This window comes from Coenobita brevimanus, chromosome 30 (assembly GCF_032717465.1).
Source record: "Coenobita brevimanus isolate Jiangsu-jjx chromosome 30, ASM3271746v2, whole genome shotgun sequence".
Taxonomy (NCBI): Eukaryota; Metazoa; Arthropoda; class Malacostraca; order Decapoda; family Coenobitidae; genus Coenobita; species Coenobita brevimanus.
In genome coordinates, this window is record NC_136983.1 from 5,238,172 (window position 1) to 5,261,135 (window position 22,964).

Here is a 22,964-nt window from a genome sequence, read left to right on the forward strand (position 1 = left end):
TACATAGAGAGAGAGAGAGAGAGAGAGAGAGAGAGAGAGAGAGAGAGAGAGAGAGAGAGAGAGAGAAGTGAGTTTTACGCCAGGTACCCCTTTTTTTTGGATAAGGGCTAAAGCGTTGCCCCTGGGTAGAGGACTTTTGGACTGGAGCGTGTAACATTTTATGACCGGATGCCCTTCCTGATGTCTACAAATGACCCTTGGGTGCATTCGATCCTCCGACCCTTCGGTCAGAGAGGAGCACTCTAACCCATATATATTTATTTATTTATTTATGTATTTATCTATTTATTTATTTATATTTCTTTCTTTCTTTCTTTATTTGTATATGATAGTTGCAGATTTTGTAATGACTGTAGTTGATATTTGTTGCAGTTGTGAAAATAGTAGTAATTGTTGTTTGTTGCAGTTTATTATATTTATTCATTTATTTATTAATTTATTTATTCATTTACAAGCCAGACCCACCTAGACGTGAACTCCATAGACTTCACGAATCCATTCACCTGGGGTGTGTGCTGTCTGTGATTGTTACCTTGCATTTAATGGCTTGTTTGTGCGGTAGTGAGGTATACGAAATGACGGTGTTGTGGTATGAGGAACTACATTACAATGAGAGCAGAAGTCCTTGTTTGGGAGTTGTACTTTGTGTAGTCAGCATGAGCAAAATCGTGTCGTAAAGGCCAAACTAAAATTCCTAAAAGGGGCAGTTCAGTGAAATGACATACATATATATATATATATATATATATATATATATATATATATATATATATATATATATATATATATATATATATAAAACAGTTCATTTACATCAAAGCCTCGTTTTAATGACTAGCAAGCAAAATTAAATAAACTACACATAATTAATTTTTTCATCTGACTGACTGCCCCTAACCACCGGCAGATTTTTTTTTTTTTTTTTATCAATAACAGAACGGAGGAAGGAAAAACAAATGGGAAAAAAAAAATAATCCATACACCAGATTACTGGTGTCCTCTGTTCATAAAATATCTGTAACAGTTAGACTTGAACAGTTGTAGGTTGAAATTTGGAGGAAAACAACTCTGGGGAAGCGAGTTCCAGAGAGATGCAGTTCGGAGAATGAAAGAATTCTGATAGGCAGAAGTTCTGCAATATGGTTGACTGACATTCCAGTCATGAGCGCTACCAGATGCCCGTGTAGCACGAGGGAAGGCATGGAGAGGTGGCACCATGGACGCAACTTCGTCTGAGCATTTGCCAAAAAAATATCTGTAAAATAATGCAAGGGAGGCAACATTTCTTCTTACTTGCAGGGGAGGTAGTTTATATGTAATGACAGGGTTGTTAATGATTCTAACAGCTATATTCTGAATTTTGTCTAGTTGTTTTAATGCAACCTCTCCACAACCATTCCACAAGGGTGAGCAATATTCAAGCTGAGAGCGCACATGACTCTTATAAATTATAGCTAACTGCTCATCGGCGAAGAAGTTACGGACTCTGTACAATAATCCAAGTTTCTTTGAGGTGGTTTTAGCAAGTGATCTGACATGAGAGGTCCAGCTGAGGGCACTGTTAAGTGAGACGCCAAGAATTTCAATATTTTTGGAGATGGGAATATTAGTAGCACTGAAGGTAATGTACGAATCTGGTAATATCTGTCTATTAGTAAACTGTATATATTTAGTTTTACTAGCATTAAAATTGACAAGGTTGTTTTGTCCCCATTCACTGATTGTAGATAGATCTTGATTTATGGAGATGGCTGTACTGAGTTGAGAGGTAGAGATATTAGACTTTGTAAATGGATGTCTGAGTGTGAATGAACTATGTAGTGTTGATTCATCTGCATATGAGTGAATGGGATTGTGAGTGACAGATAAGAGATCATTAATATGAACCAGAAATAGGGTTGGCGCCAGAACTGACCCCTGCGGCACGCTGGCATTAATTGAGTGGAAATTGGAATATACATCATCTACTTTTACTCTTATTTTCCTGTCACTAAGATAAGAAATCAAAGGAACAAAAGACGTTAGTCCACAGCAAGGGAGTTTGGACAACTGGGAACGGTGCCATACTCTGTCGAAAGCTTTAGAGATATCAAGAGCTACTACATGAGTTTCTCCAAAAAGATCAATTGACTGATGGATTGTATGAGTTAAGAGATTTAGTATGTCAATGGTGGAGCTTTCGTGGCGAAAACCGTATTGTCTATCACTAATTAAGTTGTTGGATTCAAGATGTTTAACAATATGCTTATTAATTAAAGTTTCAAATACCTTACCAAGAGAAGATGTGACAGCTATTGGTCTGTAATTAGAGGGGTCAGACGAATTTCCTTTCTTCGGAACTGGGTGGATATTGGCTTCTTTCCATGAATTTGGGAATAAAGAAGTACGTATGCATAGTCTGAATAATTTAGCTAGGACAGAGGCAAGTTCAGGGGAATACTTTTTCAAAACAATTGGCGGAATTCCATCTGGGCCTGGAGCTTTGTTGGTAGGTAAATTGTCTAGGATGAATTTTACGAATCTTGTCTGTATTTTAAGTGGGTCAATTTCGGGAGAATCAAGCTCCAGTACTGAGACATTCTGGCTGGTATCATCTATGGTAGAGTTTCTTGCGAAGGTACTAGCAAAGATATCTGCTTTCCCACGTGGGTCATTTGTAATATTGCCATCTGAAGATTTTAGTGGGGGAATGGAAGATGGCTTGTTAAAGTTATTATTGAAAGAATTAAGAGTTGACCAGAATATTCTATTGTCATTAGGGTTGTTAAGTAGTTTTGATGCTTGCTTTTGAAGAAAGTTTGATTTAGATAGATTTAATACAGCTTTTGCATGATTTCTAGGAAGTTTAAATTGGGAGAGTGATTCAGATGTTTTTGATTTTAAGTAAGAGTTATATGCTAATGACTTTTGGGCTGTTGCTCTGGCACAGTTGCCATGAAACCATTTTGGAGAGTTTGATCTTTTAGTGAATTGTTGACTTGGTATGAATAAATCCATACCAGCTAGTATTAAGTCGGAAACGTGGGACTGGGTAGAATTGGGATCACTAGAGAAGAAAGACTGCCATGGAACATCAGCAAGATAATTTCTAAATCCATCCCAGTCTGCCCTGTCAAAGTGCCATCGGGTCACCCTGACAGGTTCGGAATGGGGAGGTGTAGGAGGGTTAACTAATGAGGCTTTGATGAGATTGTGGTCAGAGGATCCAAGTGGTGACAGTACCTCTATCCCGTATTGACCTGGATTATTTGTCAAGAATAAATCCAAGAGATGGGCATTATGGTCAGGATTATCAGGTATTCTGGTTGGTTGCTTTACTAACTGGGTGAGATTAAACGATTCTGCAAACAGCTCGCATTCTAGACCAGCGTCGTCAGTCCGGGCAGAATGCAATAACCATTCAACATTGTGTATGTTAAAATCACCCAAAATGGTAATTTCATTGCCAAGGGCAAGGTCAAGGTTACTCAACTGAGTGGATATGGAATCAAATACACTGGGTTCCGAAGAAGCATTGGGGGAACCATAAACTACACAGATATATTTGGTAATGTTTTGGCAATTTAATTTATATAATGAGTAATCAAAACTGGATGAAGTGAAGTTTAAAATAGTATCAACTGCATATTGAGATTTGATATAACAACAGGTGCCGCCCTTGTTTCGAAAGTTTGTAAGGAGATGGTAACCGGGAAAACAAAATGGAGATATATCGGTAGAGGGTGAGATTTGTGGTTCTGTGAGGAAAAGGGTCATATCCGACTCTAACTTGCTGGGCCATGGATGCCGGGTGACAGTAATAACTGCAAGTGTTGCTGCGTCACAGTCTGAAGCGGCCGTCACTTGATCTCGTCACCAAAGGGTCGGGAGAGACTCCTGCCACCCGAGGCAAGCATATCTCAATCATTTCGTGACTTTGCAAGGTGGTGAACAATGTTTTCTTGAATCTCTTGTCTGATTCCATTCCCGTCTCACGTGGACCCCTTGCCTCATCCACCCCTGCCAAGCCTCTTTCCAAAGATGCTTGGAAAGGGCTCAGTGATAGTGTCATAGGGCATACCTTGGATGCAAGTGTGTCTAATTTATCTAGTAATGGAGAAGTTATCATTTTGAGAGTGAAGCCAAAGTCAGGGCCACGTGCACACACACAAATACCTCCTGCCTCGAGCGCCAAAAGTTAATAATCTTCTTCACGTCCTTACTCATCGATGACCACCTACAGACTGAGGATGCTTTTATTCGCAAGAAGAAGGGGTAGTGAGTAATATGGTCTTTAATTTGATTCTCTTACTATACTAACCGAGATCGTTAAGGTTTGATAACAGGCTTCTTTCAGAAAAACGTCAGTACTGAGAGGACGATCGTGCTATAAACAACCCGACGTCTAGGGGTTAGATCGAGGGAAATAAACAAGCTTTCATGATGTATAAAACTGGGAAAAAAGTTTCTGGTGATCTTTGTTGAGGCATGCATTAGGAGTGTAATATTGTACTGTAGCGAGACCTGGGCAGTAATGGAAGAGGATATTCGTAGGCTCAAACATACAAAGAATGACGATGATTAGTTGAATGTGTAGTGGATCCTTGAATGCGAGGTCTGGGAGAGCTAGGATTACAATTGAAAAGTTGAGAGGAATGGGCTGGAATGTACCGATGATGTGATGATGAACTGGAGTGTGATGGGACAGGAGTGTACCGATGCTATGATGAGGAGAGATAGATTGAGATGGTTTGGGCATCTTGACAGGATGGAGGATGACAGTTGGCTGCGGAAGGTGAGAAGTGTGAACGTCGGGGGTAGGGTTGTAAGAGACAGATAAAAATAGACCTGGACGAGGTCATACTCGTAGAGTGTGATTTCAGGGATAATGGACTGCAGAGGGAGGCTGCCAGAAATCGAGCAGCTTGGAGAGCTGCCATTAGGTGACCAAGGCCGATGCATGCAGGCATGATGGAGCCTGTGAAACAGTAAGAATGGAGTGGTGGAGGCGTAATGTTGTTTTGCAACACTGCACTATGCACATCCCCTTAGGATATCACAGTTCCAGCTGGTGCTGAAGTTTTGTGGATGCGTGTTACTTTGTAACACCACCCCCACCATGCTGCATGCTGTATGATATATCACCCACCTCGAGCTCCCAACAAGGTTCAATTGCTACAACACCTGATAGACATTACAGACCAGCTTACAGTTAGGACCCCTCCTCGAAGCTCATCCTTGCAGAGGCTTCAATTTATTAGACACCTCAGGGTAAATTCCACCTAACAGAAGTCGTTCATTTTCCAACCTATGAGAACACCATACTTGACCTTATTGTTATGGGCCATGCAGAATGATACCTTTCACCACTACCCGTTACCATTTGGACACAGTAGGCATGCATTCATACTCTGGGCTCCACGACCCACAGTATCCCAGGTGTAAAAAGGCATAACACGAACCTACCGACCACTATCCCAGTCATTCATCCAGCTGTGTGAATAATGGATTACTTGTTATCCTTGAACAGATGTTACAAGAGTTACCAATGTTGAAAAGAAGTGGCAAAGTTACTACTCATCCCTTACCACCACCTACCACCACTTCCTTCTGGAGAAGACCCTTATGATCTACATCATTGATGTACCCTGGATCACGCAACGCATCAAGACTCTAGCACCAAAGTAACAAAGCATAAACAAAGGATATCTTTAATTTCTCAAGTATGAGCTGTCTCTCCAGGGCTAAATTACACTGTCAGGAGAGAGCAGAATAATACAAAAATCGGACAGAAGGGTTTTTAGCTTTTCACTGAGTTCTCTTTCCTCCAAATTTTATCCAATTGCCAAACCGATTTGGTCATAATTAAATGTTATTTCTGTGAGTGGATTTTACTTTACCAAACAATTTTTTAACATAGTAGTGTCCTTAGACACCTTTACTAATTACTGACGCAAATTTATCAATGTGTTTTAAGTATGACTGTAAAAATAATTTAAGTTATGAAAATCAACCATAATATGATCAGACGTTCTTGAACCATGAGTCGCCAAGCAATAATGGATCTAGAGAGGAAAGGTTACAGTCAGATTTCGTTACCCCTTTCCCTTTCAAGAAGGTCTCCGATGCTTGACTGATGTTCGGTATATCTAATTGATAAAGATGTCTCCGGGCTGAAGTGTTTAGCACCTTGTGTGTGTAAGGATTCTCTCTCTCTCTCTCTCTCTCTCTCTCTCTCTCTCACGGAAAAAAAAAAAAAAAACGGAACTTAATCAGAAAGCACTGTGTAGGTTCTTTTAAATTAATGAAAGTTATAGACTGTTGTTAATCCTTATTCCATGGACATTATTGTATTGTAGTTATATATCACCAAACAAAACTCCTTTTACACATTACTGTAGTGTCGAAATAGGAGGGGATTAGATGTAACCTTCATTAACTTGTCTTTACTAGGAGGCTATCGTAATTTGAATATAATTTTCTGCTAACAGCAAAATATACAACGCAAAAATTCGTTACCATTCTGAGGACATCCTCTTACTGGAATGCTGAAGACGTGATTATGTACAAGATGTTAATAAACAAATGTTTTCCTCTAACTCGTTGAACTATCTATCTATTACCAGACGCCTCAATCCCGTTTGGGGTAGCCACAAACAAATCGCCTCCAAGTCGCCCTGTCCCCCGCCATTTCACTCCCCTGCTCCCAACTCACACCCCCCTCTCTCATATACCTCTCCACCCCATCCCTCCATCTCATCCTCGGCCTCCCCCTCCCTCTTCCCCCCTCCACCTCACTCACATACACTCTCTTCGTCAGTCTTTCACCCTCCATCCTCTCCACATGGCCAAACCACCTCAGTGTGTTTCTCATAACGCTTCCTATCACATCCACATCCACACCACAACGCTCCTTTATATCTTCATTCGTCAGCCTGTCTCTCCACGTGACTCCACAGGCTCCTCTTAAATAACTCATTTCCACTGCTCTCACTCTTGACTTGTGTCCTTCCAACAATGTCCAAGTTCACTTCCGTATGTTAGAGTTGGTATCACAATACTGTCATGTAGTAACTTTTTCACTTCCATGCTCACTTCCCTGTTTCTTATCACTGCTTTCAAAGAACCAGCAACCTTTCTTCCCTGCTGTACCCTTTCACGGCACTTCACCCTCCAAACCTCCATCCTTACTCATCACACTACCCAAGTACTTAAACGTACTCACATTTTCCAATTCCTCACCATCCAACCTCGCTGTACATTCACTAACCTCACCTCTCTCAAAGACCATCACTTTACTCTTCCATACATTCACCTTTAGATTCCGTTTCTTACACACTCTCCCAAACTCATCCACCAAGCCTTGCAGCTCCCCTTCGTCTTCACTCAACAACACAGAATCATCTGCAAACAACAGTACAGGGAGTTTCCAAACACTATCCTCTCTCACCAGGGCCACTCCAACATCCACTACCCTACCTTGTACCTCTTTTATTACCCCATCCATGTACAGATTGAACAACCATGGAGACATGACACATCCCTGTTTCAAACCAACTTTCAAAGAGAAAAATTCACTTAGTTCACCATCCACACGCACTGCAGCCTTCGCACCATCGTACATACTCTTCACAGCATTCAACAACTTCCCATCTACTCCATATATTCTTAACACTTTCCACAATCCTTGTCTATCCACCCTGTCATATGCTTTCTCCAAATCCATGAAAGCCGCATACAACTTCTTTCCCTTCTCTAGAAACTTTTCCACTAAAGATCTAAGAATGAATATCTGATCTACACAACCTCTTCCCTTCCTAAAGCCTCCCTGTTCTTCTCCAACTAATTTCTCTGTTCTTTCTCTAACTCTGTCTATAAGTATCCTACCATACACTTTTCCTATTATACTAAGAAGACAAATACCCCTATGATTACCACACACTTCTTTTTCCCCTTTTCCTTTGTACAAGGGAATAATTATACCCGACTTCCAATCCTCCAGGACTCTACCTTCCTCCCAGGCCAATCTGCACATCCTCCACATCCATTCTACTACTATCTCTCCCCCATGCTTCAGCATTTCACCACACACACTCCTGGGGCTTTCCCCGATTTAACTTCCTTCATTGCTTCCACAACTTCTATCCTACTGATTTCTTCTTGTCTTCTCACCTCCCTCCTTCTCCCAGCCATTCCCCAGCCACTTATACTCGCATTACTTCCATCCTCTACGTTCAACAATTCCTTAAAGTGTTCTCTCCATCTGTCCACTTTTTCTCGCTTCTCCACTAGTAATCTACCACTTTTATCTTTCACTCCCCCGCTTACTTCACTTCCACCCTGTCTTACTCTTTTCACTTCTCTCCAGAACATTTTCTTACAGTCCCTCCACTTTACACTCAAATTCCTTCCAAATTCCTCATCCACTCTCTTCTTACTCTCTCTCTTACTAATCTTTTCACCCCTCTCTTTCTTTCCACATATAACTCTCTCTTCCGCCTCTCAACTTCTTCCACACACCTATTTCTCATCCATTCATTGTATGCTTTCTTCTTTTGTGCCACAGCCTGTTTCACCTCTTCAGTCCACCACGCTGTTCCTTGCACCCCCCTCCGTCTTCTCTTCCTTCCACACACCACATCACATGCTGCACATATTTCTTCTGTAAATATCTTACACACACCTTCCACGTCTCCCATCTGCTCCAATTCATATTTGTCCAGTCGTTGAACTAGATTAAGTAAAATCAAGAATCCTGGCAGATATAATGAATGTAGCCACTTGCACTCTTGGAGGGGGAAACGGGGTAATGAAACCTGCTCAGCTGGACTCGACTATTTATTCGTTCATACCTGGAATTGCAATTTTACTCTCTCAATATGCTATAATGGCATCACTCGTCATTGTTACACCACTTGGTCATACACATAATTACAATTTACCCTCAGTATGCTATGTTATACCAAAGTTTACTTCGTATACGCATATCGCTTTACATTCTCGTCCTTACTTTCCTACATTTATAATCGGGTTATGTCGTGACATCAACCACGTGCAGATCAATAAGCATTCTTAAAAGTAAGCAAGGGCAACTCGCTTGTGGCGGGTCCAGTTTTCGTCTTACGGTATCAGTGTGTGGGTAGGGGTGTGAAGTACACAACACTAGTCCCTCACGGGCGTAATATTCTCACAGCAATAACACCTTCACAGGATGGTCGTGGAGTCGCAACTCGCGCTTGAACTCCACCCTTTTGGAGTCTCCGTCTAGTAAATCCACAGGATCAACGTCATACTCGTCCCTCACTTGTCCCCGGCTACCCACACACTGCCCCCACATTCGCCCATAGCGTCTGTTCTAAGGCCTGGTGTTCATTATCGCCAGGCTAATGGATGTTATGCTTACGCGACCTTATATACATATAGACACCGTGTAAACATCCTTGTGCCTCTCTCTCTCTCTCTCCTACACTCTCTCTTTCTCACTCTCCCTCTCTCTCTCTCTCTCTCTCTCTTTCTTTACCGCGTTAGATGCGGTAAGAATGAATAATTAATTTTGCTCGTATATACATCAACTAAAACTCTTGTTCTTTTAAACACTGGTGGTTAGATTCTTAAAATAGTTTAACAAACTTTGATAGGTGAATTGCTTTCCTAGTTCTAATTATGAACTTAATTACAAAATTTTAACTGTATGTAGGCAAAGATCTTCCTTACTCCCTTCACTTTATGTAATATAATATAAATTCATCTGTCCGTTATCCAGAACCTTATAAATACGCTATCAAACTGGCAGGGTTAACCTCATGCTTGGACAGGTCTAATGTTATCAATTACATACTGACGCTGAATCTTCATGCTTGTATGCATGAATGTAGTAATACTATGAACTCTGACAAACGTTGTAAATACGAAAGTTAGCACACGCAGGCAGCGGGAATTCAGTACCTGACATTCCAAGTTGGTCCTGACTGGTGTCTTCTGACGTGGTATTTTGGCTATTTTTGTGCTCTTGCGACGACCTCAATGAAATGTGGTTGGCAGGGTGCTTAGAGTTTTGTAGAAACTTTTGAACTTCATTTAGATTTATTAGCTGATGTGGTTTTGAGTGTGCCCATGCACGCAAGAGAGAGAGAGAGAGAGAGAGAGAGAGAGAGAGAGAGAGAGAGAGAGAGAGAGAGAGAGAGAGAGAGAGAGAACTACTCCCAGAATTCATCCAGCCAAATTTATGAACTGTTCAAATATTGATATTACATGAGAATTTTACAGTTAGAAGCATTGTAAGAAGCCAAAGCATGTGTGGGTGTGTAATAAAAATAATAATAAAATAATAATAATAATAATAATAATAATGGCAATGATGATAATTTTCGGTGTATTTGCTTATCACAGTCAGTCGAAAATACACAGTTCCTTAATTTAGCATCCTACCCTAAAGGTCTCAACAAGCTGACACTGGCTGTTGCTGAGGAACGCCGACACACTACCAAGCGTCATCGAGACAGGAGTGAGGCGTAGGCAAGATGATTAAGGGAACAGACCGCCTAAACCTTACCCGCTGAGTTTCGAACGTTGACGAGTCTCCCCGCCTTCAGAAACACCTGGCAAGTGAGAGCTCGAACTCTGGTCACTTGGATTGGGAGTCGAGTGTTCTATCAACCACGCCACCACACGTGTGTGTGTGTGTGTGTGTGTGTGTGTGTGTGTGTGTGTGTGTGTGTGTGTGTGTGTGTGTAATGGGGTCGCACATGACATCAGTTGTAGTAAAAATTATGTGATAATAAACACAAGTTAATGAAGGCATATCTGTCTCGGTGTTGACTTAATACTACGCCGGGGGAGAGTGGGAGTATGTGAAGGAAGGAGTGACAAGCACATATATGTAGGCAGAAAGAAAGGCAAGGATAAAAATTTCATATTATCTTGAAGGGGAGTAGGGGGATGAGGTGATAAACAGACAGACACACAAAGACAGGGAGAAATATTGACGAAGAGAGACAACACAGGCAAATATATTGCTACACAGAGAAAGAAGCGAGGGGAGAGAGAAATGCCAGACAATCATAAGGCAGGGAGATGAGACGACAAACAGACGTACAGACAGAAATACATGACAGACAGATGAAAGGACAGTGACACAAACAAAAGACAGCGAAGAAAAGAAAGGAAGACAGAAGTACAAACTCAAGCCCACGATGGAAAACAGACAGAAGCAGGGAAACAGACAGAAACACAAGACAGAGAGAGCTGAAGACAATGAGCCAGTCAGACAAACAGAATATAACTCAAAACAGAGATGGAAAACTGATATACAGAAAAGTAGGACGAATAGACAGATAGACAGGCAGAATCGAAGCAAACAGAGAGAAAATCGGACAAACATACAAAAAGAAAAAAAAAAGAGATATGCAGACACGAGAAAAAAGGAATATATTAGAGATGTGCAGACACCAAGATGTTGGCCGATACCGATACCGATACCGATGCCCACTTTTCATCCGATACCGGTACCGATACTCCGATACTAACAAATGGCCGATACTTTGCCGATACCGATACCGATACTTTTTTGTTTTGATTTTATTTATTTGATTTTATTTTGATTTATCTGATGCCGGTAACGTGAGTGTTCCTAATGCAGGAGCAATATAGTAAATAATATATACCATTAATATATGATAATGTTACATCATAAATGTAATTAAAATGTAATATAATATCATAATCATTTGTTTGTCAGTGTCGTGAAACATGAGTGTCTTGAATCACACAATAAACCAGAAAAGTATCGGAGTATCGGCCATATTTTTACCTTGCCGATACCGATACTATAAAAAAGGCCGATACTGCCGATATCGAACCCGATACCGATACTATCGGCACACCCCTAGCATATATATATATATATATATATATATATATATATATATATATATATATATATATATATATATATATATATATAATAAAATAATAATTTGGTTTTACGCCTGATATCCCCGAGGGGCTAAGGCGTTGCCCCTGGGAGGAGGACTTTTGGACTGGAGCATGTAGCATTATATGACTGGATGCCCTTCCTGATGTCTACCAATGAACCTTGGGTGGATTCGATCCTCCGACCCTTCAGTCAGAGCAGTGCGCTGTAACCCACTGAGCCACGGCTGCTTTATATATATATATATATATATATATATATATATATATATATATATATATATATATATATATATATATATATTTACATGAGAGAGAGAGAGAGAGAGAGAGAGAGAGAGAAGAGATGATACCGGTACTGCAGAATAGGGGAAATGAAACAAGAAATATACTGTACCTCACAGAGATCTCCGACTTACGTAGCAGTTGGTTAAATCATTGGAATAAAGTTGGATAAAGTGTATAGGAAAGCACAACAATCTATCAATTGAAGCTCTGAGTAATGTAGAACACAACATTCATATCTCAGTCAGTAGATGGGAAAATTTTTATTTCCAGTCTCTGCGAAACGTAAAAAGATGCTTTCTTGTCATTCTCTGACTAAATATATATGTGCTGTTTATTTATCCCCTAATTCTACTGACTATCAAAACTTCTTCGACTATCTTACTTCTACGATGGAACACATTCTATCCATTTCTCCTTTTTCTGAAATCTCCATTTTTGGAGATTTCAATGTTCACCACCACCTTTGGCTCTCCTCTCCTTTCACTGATCCACCTGGTAAACAAGCCTACATCTTTTCTATCCTTAATGACCTAGAGCAGCTTGTACAGCACCCTACCCGTATCCCTGACCGCCTTGGAGAGAGCTCCAACATACTTGACCTCTTCCTTACAACTAATCCTTCTGCTTACACTGCTCTCTCTCTCTCTCTCTCTCTCTCTCTCTCTCTCTCTCTCCTAGCATCGTATCGAATTACATCAAAACAACAGTCTGAAATAAGACACAGCCCGGTCATTGATTCCTTTACACATCTCAGGGTTCTAAACTAATCAAACGCAAGTAAATAGGCATGTGCCATTATATGTGGGTATTGGCATCATATATATTTATCATTTATGAATTAACATCATTAACTGGCACACATTTCAACCGGGCATGCAGCTATGACGTCGCATAGGAATGGCGCAACCATTTCCACTGGATGGTAACGGGGCCTGTTACCACTAGAAAAAATATTAAGTTCAATTTAGCAAGTAATGGTAAGTTTTTGTCAATGAAATAAGTATTATAAAGCATATATGTAGAATACATACCACGTTGAGAACTTGATTTGCAGACTCTTGGGTGAATCATGTTGTATATAAATGACTCGATATACAGTAAATCGTTATGTAACAGATTTTTTCAAATGCATCCTTGTCATAAAACAAGGGTACATAACGGCCATACCACGTTGAGGACACCGCTTCCCGTCTGATCAGCGAAGTTAAGCAACATTGGGTCTGGTTAGTACTTGGATGGGTGACCGCCTGGGAACACCAGATGCTGTTGGCATTGCTATGTGTCAAGTGGGGTTGGTGGAGGATTAGTGCCCCTCCCTGTAAAACAATTAACTCTAAGCCCTTGGCCACCCTGTTTGAGATACATGACGTCTGACAATGAATGAATGAACCACGTTGAGTACACCGCTTCCCATCGGATCAGTGAAGTTAAGCAACGTTGGGTCTGGTTAGTACTTGGATGGGTGACCGCCTGGGAACACCAGATGCTGTTGGCATCCCTACATGTCAAGTGGGGTTGGTGGAGGATAAGTGCCCCTCCCTGTAAAACAATTAACTCTAAGCCCTTGACCACCCCGTTTGGGATACATGGCATCTGGCAATGAATGAATATTTAGAATATGTCTTGTGGATGCCGGCTGCCATGGTAGTCGTGGATTATTCTCCGCTATCACCTATCAACACCACGGTTAACCCGCCCCGTCCCGACCGATTTTCCACCACTGACTCCCCCCAATTCCGACCAATTATAGAAAAATAATTTTTTGGCTCAAACCTCTGCTTTTGGTGAGAAACATCGAAAATTCATGGAGAAATCGCTCACCTGAGGTTTAAAATACTCGATACAGGTAGCAGTACTCCTTACCTTACTGGGTTTTCTATCAGGCTGGCTCCAAAGAAAACGAGTTCTGTGGAAAGGTAACTATTCCACATCACTCATAAACGGTATTTATTCACCTATTTGGTACGAATTTATATGTAGTACGAGAGTATATTGGTTTTCAAACAGTAATATAGGCATTATAAGCATTGTTTCACTCACTAACACATCAACATACCTGATTTTTTCCCCCACATTACCTGATCATCATTTCTGACTGTTTCTTCCTCTAATGCTATGTAAACTTTCTCCTCCACATTGTCATCGATTGGGGAATCACTCTGGCCCTGAATGTCTTTATTGGCCAGGTCACTGAAAACAGGTAAATTGCCGAGACAATGGCGTGCAGGGGGGGGGAGGTCATGCGGGGTAAGGCACTGTCCCTGCCAGGCATCTTGTAGAGGAAGCAGTCCCGTGTATATGTACCAAAAATCATGTGTGAAAATTGAAAATTTTGCAAATTATGATCCTTGCAATTGCGCGACGTACTGGTACGTCAATGGGTCTAGCTGTGACAAAACGTTGCGACGTACCCATACGTCGATGGGATGCCTCGGGTTAAAGGCGCTCCTGAAGAAATAGGTCAGTGAAATAATAAACAGATTAATAAAAAACAGTGTGAGTGTCAAATAGCATCACGCAATCATTACACACTAAATATAACAAATATGACCAACTTTCGTTTCTATTTCTTGAAATGCATATATATTACTTGAATAAGTAATGTTATATGTGAAATGTGAAGCAAAAGTGTTTCAGTGATGCTTGAAAACTGTTAATTGAAGCACTATACCTTTCTGGAATGATGGTTGAGCATGTCTGATTGTGTAGCCTAAGCCTGACCGGGAGTTTGGCTGAGATTATGGTGACAGATTAGTAATCATGAGTGTACCAAAGACCTCTATGTCTTAGTGCCATGGTTTTGAGAGAATTAATTCCTTTCAGCCTGAGGATGTCTTTTTCATATTCATCCTGGCCAATAACGAATTTATTCGATTTTATGAGACGCCTTTAGTGCTGCAGTAGTTATTGAAGGCTGTATCTAACTTCGCCAGTTTGGAAACTCTTCCCATTTTGCAGTATAATCCCCAGTTGATAATGAGAATATATATATATATATATATATATATATATATATATATATATATATATATATATATATATATATATATATATATATATATATGTATGATGTGTCATTGTAACAAAAAAAAAACGGCAACATCGAACTGTATTATGAATCATTATATATCTAATTTTTACGACTAATTTCTAGGGTAACAAACTATTTAACTCCTTTAGCACGAGGACGTCCTTTGTACTGTCTTCTAGATATTTCCAAACGATTTTATAAACCCAGGAGAGCCAATGTTAGTAATGCACGGACTCTTGAGGGGTATATCTAAACCTTCTACTCGAAAAGTTTACCCGAATTTAGTACATCCGTCAGCTGGTGCAAAGACTGATATATAAAAGACGTTCTAGTACTGAAGGGGTTCCAACATTTTAGGCTGATGAGAGACTGATTTTGAAACATTATATTGTAAGAGTGTGAAGAAACTGCAGCGCGTTTGCTCTTACCTGATCAAGATACCTAACCGTTTCATAAAGTCAGCTGGTAACCAAGGTGACTCACTCCTACCCCATAACTAAAACTCCGTTACTTTTAGGTAGCCAAAGCCCAGCATTCAAGTTTGGGAGTGGCTCAGTCTTGTCATTCGAAAACAGATCGACAATGGTAGCCGAATATCCACCAAGGGTTCGACACTCATGTCTAGTTCGGCTTTGTCATTGTTTCAAGACATCATCAGACTTGGAATGGTGTTCAGATATCATTAGGCTTTCCAGCAATGTAAAGGCACTATTGATAACACCTGGACCAACTGTCAGGGATCAGTGTTGACGGAGTGGTAATACAACAGGGCTTCAGGGCTGCTGTGTCAATCAGCGTCAGTATTCATCCAACCCTGCTATTTCTGTATCCATTATTGTTCGCTGTCTGTGTTTGCCTTTCTGCATGTCTTCCTTGTTCGGTCTAGTTGTGTAAATGCCTATATATCAGCCTGCAGCTGTCATTCTTTCTGTCTGTATCTGTCATATTATCAGTCTATTTCTTGTATTCTACATCTACCCGTGTGCCTGTCTCAGTGTTTGTCGTCCCGGTTCGATCTGTTTGTGTTAATCAATTTATGTTTGCTTGAAGCTGTTTTTCTTTTTGTTTGAATTTGTCATTCGATCAGTCTGTAATTTATAATCTACCTACATCGATATGTCTGCCTGTCTGTCTCATTCATGCTGCCTGTTTGTTTTAAAGTTTGTATTGTAATTACGTCTGTTTCATTATATCTGTCTATCCGTCACTCATCTATTAGTTTATCATTCATTATGTTTTCTTGGTTTGTTGTTATTTCTGTATGTCTGTAGTCCATCAGTGCATGTCTTTATATCACATTCTGTCTGTTTATCTATCTGCTTTTATTGGGTTTTGTAATTTTTAATCGGTTTATAGTACATTCACCATTTTTCTCAGTCAGTCTGTCTGTTTATTCATTTCTGTCCATCATTTAATCTCTCACTCTTTCTTGTTGTGTTTCATTCTACTTATGTACCAAGGTATGTATGTATATATGTATGTATGTATGTATGTATGTTTTAACTCCTTCATACTTAAATTCTTCCTTATCTATTTCTTTGTATTATGCTTATTTCTCAGATCCTTTTCTGTGTATTCTACAGAGCTGGGAAGGCTACTCATGAAAAGTAGCGGCGCTCCCATTCCCGTTACTAGCTCGAAAAAGTTGTGGCGTTACTGGTTTTGCTACTTGATACGAAATGTAACGGCGCTCATGCTCCCGCTACTTTGGATGAGAAAAAGGTACACGAAGGAAAGGTTAACAAAAATCTGTTATATAGCAATATATTATGTACTGTTTTGATAATATCAGTCAGTCTGAATGGTTATGTTACGTTTTTTTTATTTATAAATAACAGAACGGAGGAAGAAAAAAGAAATGAGTAAAAAAAAAAAAAAATCCATACACCAGATTATTCGTGTCCTCTGTTCATAAAATATCTGTAACAATTAGACTTGAACAGTTGTGGGTTGAAATTTGGAGGGAAAAAACCCTGGGGAAGCGAGTTCCAGAGAGATGCAGTTCGGGGAATGAAAGGATTCTGATAGGCAGAAGTTCTGCAATATGGCTGAGTGACATTCCAGTCGTGAGCGCTACCAGATGCCCGTGTAGCATGAGGGAAGGCATGGAGAGGTGGCACCATGGACGCAACTTCGTCTGAGCATTTGCCAAAAAAATATCTGTAAAATAATGCAAGGGAGGCAACATTCCTTCTTACTTGCAGGGGAGGTAGTTTATTTGTAATGGCAGGGTTGTTAGTGATTCTAACAGCTTTGTTCTGAATTTTGTCTAGTTGTCTTAATGCAACCTCTCCACAACCATTCCACAAGGGTGAGCAATATTCAAGCTGAGAGTGCACATGACTCTTATAAATTATAGCTAACTGCTCATCGGCGAAGAAGTTACGGACTCTGTACAATAATCCAAGTTTCTTTGAGGCGGTTTTTGCAAGTGATCTGACATGAGAGGTTCAGCTGAGGGCACTGTTAAGTGAGACACCAAGAATTTCAATACTTTTGGAGATGGGAATATTAGTAGCACTGAAGGTAATGTACGAATCTGGCAATATCTGTCTATTAGTAAACTGTATATATTTAGTTTTACTAGCATTAAAAGAAACAATTTTTTTTTGTCCCCATTCACTGATTGTAGGTAGATCTTGATTTATGGAGATGGCTGTACTGAGTTGAGAGGTGGAGATATTAGACTATGTAAATGGATGTCTGAATGTGAATGAACTATGTAGTGTTGAGTCATCTGCATATGAGTGAATGGGATTGTGGGTGACAGATAAGAGATCATTAATATGAACCAGAAATAGGGTTGGTACCAGAACTGATCCCTGTGGCATGCCGGCGTTAATTGAGTGGAAATTGGAATATACATCATCTACTTTTACTTTTATTTTCCTGTCACTAAGATATGAAGAAATCAAAGGAACAAAAGACGTTAGTCCATAGCAATGGAGTTTGGACAGCAGGGAACGGTGCCATACTCTGTCAAAAGCTTTAGAGATATCAAGAGCTACTGCATGAGTTTCTCCAAAAAGATCAACTGTTTGATGGATGGTATGAGTTAAGAGATTGAGTATGTCAATGGTGGAGCTTTCGTGGCGAAAACCATATTGTCTATCACTAATTAAGTTGTTGGATTCAAGATGTTTAACAATGTGCTTATTGATTAAAGTTTCAAATACCTTACCAAGAGAAGATGTGACAGCTATTGGTCTGTAATTGGAGGGGTCAGACGAACTTCCTTTCTTCGGAATTGGGTGGATATTGGCTTCTTTCAATGAATTTGGGAATAAAGAAGTACGTATGCATAGTCTGAATAATTTAGCTAGGACAGAGGCAAGTTCAGGGGAACACTTTTTCAAAACAATTGGCGGAATTCCATCTGGGCCTGGAGCTTTGTTGGTAGGTAAATTGTCTAGGATGGATTTTACATATCTTGTCTGTATTTTAAGTGGGGCAATTTCGGGAGAATCAAGTTCCAGTACTGGGACATTTTGGCTGGTATCGTCTATGGTAGAGTTTCTGGCAAAGGTACTGGCAAAGATATCTGCTTTCCCACGTGGGTCATTTGTAATGTCACCATCTGAAGATTTTAGTGGGGGAATGGAAGATGACTTGTTAAAGTTATTATTGAAAGAATTAAGAGTTGACCAGAATATTCTATTGTCATTAGGGTTGTTAAGTAGTTTTGATGCTTGCTTTTGAAGAAAGTTTGATTTAGATAGATTTAATACAGCTTTCGCATGATTTCTAACAATTTTAAATTGGGAGAGTGATTCAGATGTCTTTGATTTTAAGTAAGAGTTATATGCTAATGACTTTTGGGCTGTTGCTCTGGCATAGTTGCCATCAAACCATTTTGGAGAGTTCGATCTTTTAGTGAACTGTTGACTTGGTATGAACAAATCCATACCAGCCAGTAATCAGTCGCAAATGTGAGACTGAGTAGAATTGGGATCACTAGAGAAGAAAGACTGCCATGGAACATCAGCAAGATAATATCTAAATCCATCCCAGTTTGCCCTATCAAAGTGCCATCGGGTCACCCTGACAGGTTCAGAACGGGGAGGTGTGGGAGGGTTAACTAATGAGGCTTTGATGAGATTGTGGTCAGAGGATCCAAGTGGTGACAGTACCTCTGTCCTGTATTGATCTGGATTTTTTTGTCAAGAATTAATCCAAGAGATTGGCATTATGGTCAGGATTATCAGGTATTCTGGTTGGTTGCTTTACCAACTGGGTGAGATTAAACGATTCCGCAAACAGATCGCACTCTAGACCAACGTCGTCAGTCCGGGCAGAATGCAATAACCATTCAACATTGTATATGTTAAAATCACCCAAAATGGTAATTTCGGTGCCAAGGGCAAGGTCAAGGTTACTCAACTGAGTGGATATGGAATCAAATACACTGGGTTCCGAAGAAGCATTGGGTGAACGATAAACTACACAAATATATTTGGTAATGTGGACAATTTAATTTATATAGTGAGTAATCGAAACTGGATGAAGTGAAGTTTAAAATAGTGTCAACTGTATATTGGGATTTGATATAACAACAGGTGCCGCCCTTGTTACTGAAGTTAGTAAGGAGATGGTAAACGGAAAAACAAAATGGAGATATATCGGTAGAGGGTGAGATTTGTGGTTCTGTGAGGAAAAGGGTCAAAGGGGATATGGACTGAAGGTAAAAATGAACTGAGGTTAAATTTGTCAGTTTGTCAGTGTGTCAGTTTAAATTTGTCAGTATATACTTATACTGAAAAAAAAAAAAAATCATATACATGTCGGTGTCACTTTAATGAAGCTTAGAGCCGAAGGTGCAGGAAAAAGTTATTTACTGTATAATGTAACATGTTCTTTTACACTGCTACCTTGTATACCTACTGAAAGTAACATACGTAAATAAAAGGTAAAAAAAAAATGTGGCCTACCATTGATACATATTATATAGATTTATTATATTTTCAATGATACCTATTTAAGATATGTACGAAAACGAAAGTAAAAATGAACGGGGCTTCCTTTTAAGGGCATTTATACAATAGCTTTTTTTTTTCCATTAAACTGAAAGAAACACACTGTTACGAAATAATAACGTACAGTGAGTAAGAATTCGTCTGAAAGAGAGAGAGAGGGAGAGAGCGGGAGTTAGAGGTGTGTGTGTGTGTGTTAGCATTGCCTACATCTAGCTGACATCCTTAATTGACAGAATTGACGAAAGTATTACTTTTCGCCATTAATTAATACAACCAAACCGTCGGCATATCTGTATGCACTCACCGACTCCGGACCTGTAATCGTCGCGTGAGTAGCGAGGAGCGCGGTAACGTGTCAGTATGGCCAAAAAGTAGCGCCGCTCTCAGTTCCGCTACTGGCTAAAAAAGTAATGGCGTTACCACCATCGCTATTAAAATAGTAGCGGCGCTATGTAGCGCTGCTACTAATAGCGACGCTATTCCCAGCTTTGGTATTCTATTGTTCTGTGTGTTTTACTCTTTTTTTCTTTTTTGCATTTGAATTCTAACAATTTCTCTCTATATATTCCTACATGAATTTATAAGCTGAATTACCGAGCCTCGCACCTCCATATAACATATGCTCTCTCTCTCTCTCTCTCTCTCTCTCTCTCTTTGTGTGTATCATTTATATATATATATACATATATATATATATATATATATATATATATATATATACGCTGATATCCACAAGGAAAAGGAAACACTATATATCCCGAGCGGTTTCGTGTATTCACAACTTCAGGGGAGAGCAAAGTGAAGGAGTAAGAACATGTCATTTTAATACAGAACGTAGGAGGAGAAACTCCCAAAGGAGCTTACTAATTTGCTAACAAATACTACTGTTCTAAACTTACATCCTTATTTCTAGCTGAATAAGTACAGTATTAAATAACATTACATACATAAAACATAATTCTTGATATACACACTTATGGATAACAATGAATTACAGTATATACACAGCACGGTACGTAAGCATAACTGAGGAGTGTCGTAGCACTCGAGATATATCGTGTGTCCTTTTCCTTGTGGATCTCAGCATATATATATATATATATATATATATATATATATATATATATATATATATATATATATATATATATATATATATGTGTGTGTGTGTGTGTGTGTGTGTGTGTGTGTGTGTGTGTGTGTGTATTATTACTGGGATAGTTACCCCAGTAGTGAATGGGTGAAATAGAAGATAAGTGATAACTACGTAAGGAGACAGGCGAGCCGATAAGAACATTTAATGTTTTCCTTATCAGTTTTGCGGGCTGTAAGGGTAACCCTGTCCCCAGCTGTATTTACATAGCTGTCAGTTTTGCCTTCTGAACTGATAACACACTAGTCGTTTTTCCCACAAATTACGCAGAAAATCCCTCTTGTCCTTGAACTGTGGTTGTAACTTAGAGTGTGAGAGGAGAGTATTTGCCAATAGAAGCCTAAATAACGTTTTCTCTGCCGTCTTGTCGGCGCGTCATTGGTACTGTATAATTTGTGTAACTTCGCCATTGGCTCCCCTTCGTAGCAGGTGCCTCTGTACTTGGTGAGTGGCTGTAGATATTCCATAAGACAGCACAACACTAACGTCCACACAACACTGTAACAACCGCACAACACTGGAACAACCACACAGCACAGAGACACCCACACAACATTATAATAACTTCATAGAACTGTAACTTCCCCACAACACTACAACACCTACACAACATTATAACACCCCCACAGCACTGTATCATCCCCACAACACTGTTATATCTCCGCAACACTGGAACACCTACGCAACATTATAACATCCCCACAACATTATAACACCTCCACAACTCTGGAACTCTGACACAACATTACAACAACAACACAACATTATAATATCCAAACAACACTGTAACATCCTGAAAACACTGCAACGTCCCCATGACACGATAACATCCCCACAACATTGTAACACCCACACAATATTGTAACACCCACACAACACTGTAACATCCCCAAAACACTGTAACATCCCCAAAACATTGTAACATCCCCACAATACTGTAACATCTCCACAACACTGGAACACCCACACAACATTATAACACCCACACCACTAACATTCTCACAAGTCTGTGACATCCCCATAACAGTGGAACACTTACACAACACTGTAACATCCCCACGACACTGTAATATCTCCACGACACCGTAACTTCACCACAACACTGGAACACCCACACAACACAGTAACATCCCCACAACACTGTAGCACCCACACAACACTGTAACAACCCCACAACACTATTACATCCCTATAACACCCTAACATCTCCACAAGACTGGAACACCCACAGAACATTATGACACCCATGCAGCACTGGAACACTCACACATTATAATACCCACTCAGCACTGTAATACACACAAAGCATGTCACTGTAATACCCACACAACACTAAATCACCAAAACCGCAGGCTAATATTCACAGCACTATAACATCCACACAACACGAGTAACTCACAGCAACGTGACACCAACAGAAGCTGTCGTATGCAGGTTTCCAGAATGGGCTGGCACTTTTTACCTTGAAAGTATAATGGTCCCCCTAATAATAACATATATACATCTCTCTCTCTCTCTCTCTCTCTCTCTCTCTCTCTCTCTCTCTCTCTCTCTATATATATATATATATATATATATATATATGTGTGTATAACACTAAATTTTGCAC

At 39.9% G+C, this 22,964-nt stretch overlaps 1 non-coding gene and 1 pseudogene across 1 annotated transcript; both read left to right on the forward strand.

Annotated features, from left to right (window-relative positions):
- The first annotated feature begins 13,351 nt into the window (after positions 1-13,351).
- LOC145395360 (5S ribosomal RNA) lies at positions 13,352-13,470 on the forward strand. Its single transcript, XR_013896602.1, has one exon. It is a non-coding gene; the product is annotated as a 5S ribosomal RNA (ribosomal RNA).
- A 104-nt stretch (positions 13,471-13,574) lies between these two features.
- LOC145395378 (5S ribosomal RNA) lies at positions 13,575-13,693 on the forward strand (annotated as a pseudogene).
- Positions 13,694-22,964: the final 9,271 nt, after the last annotated feature.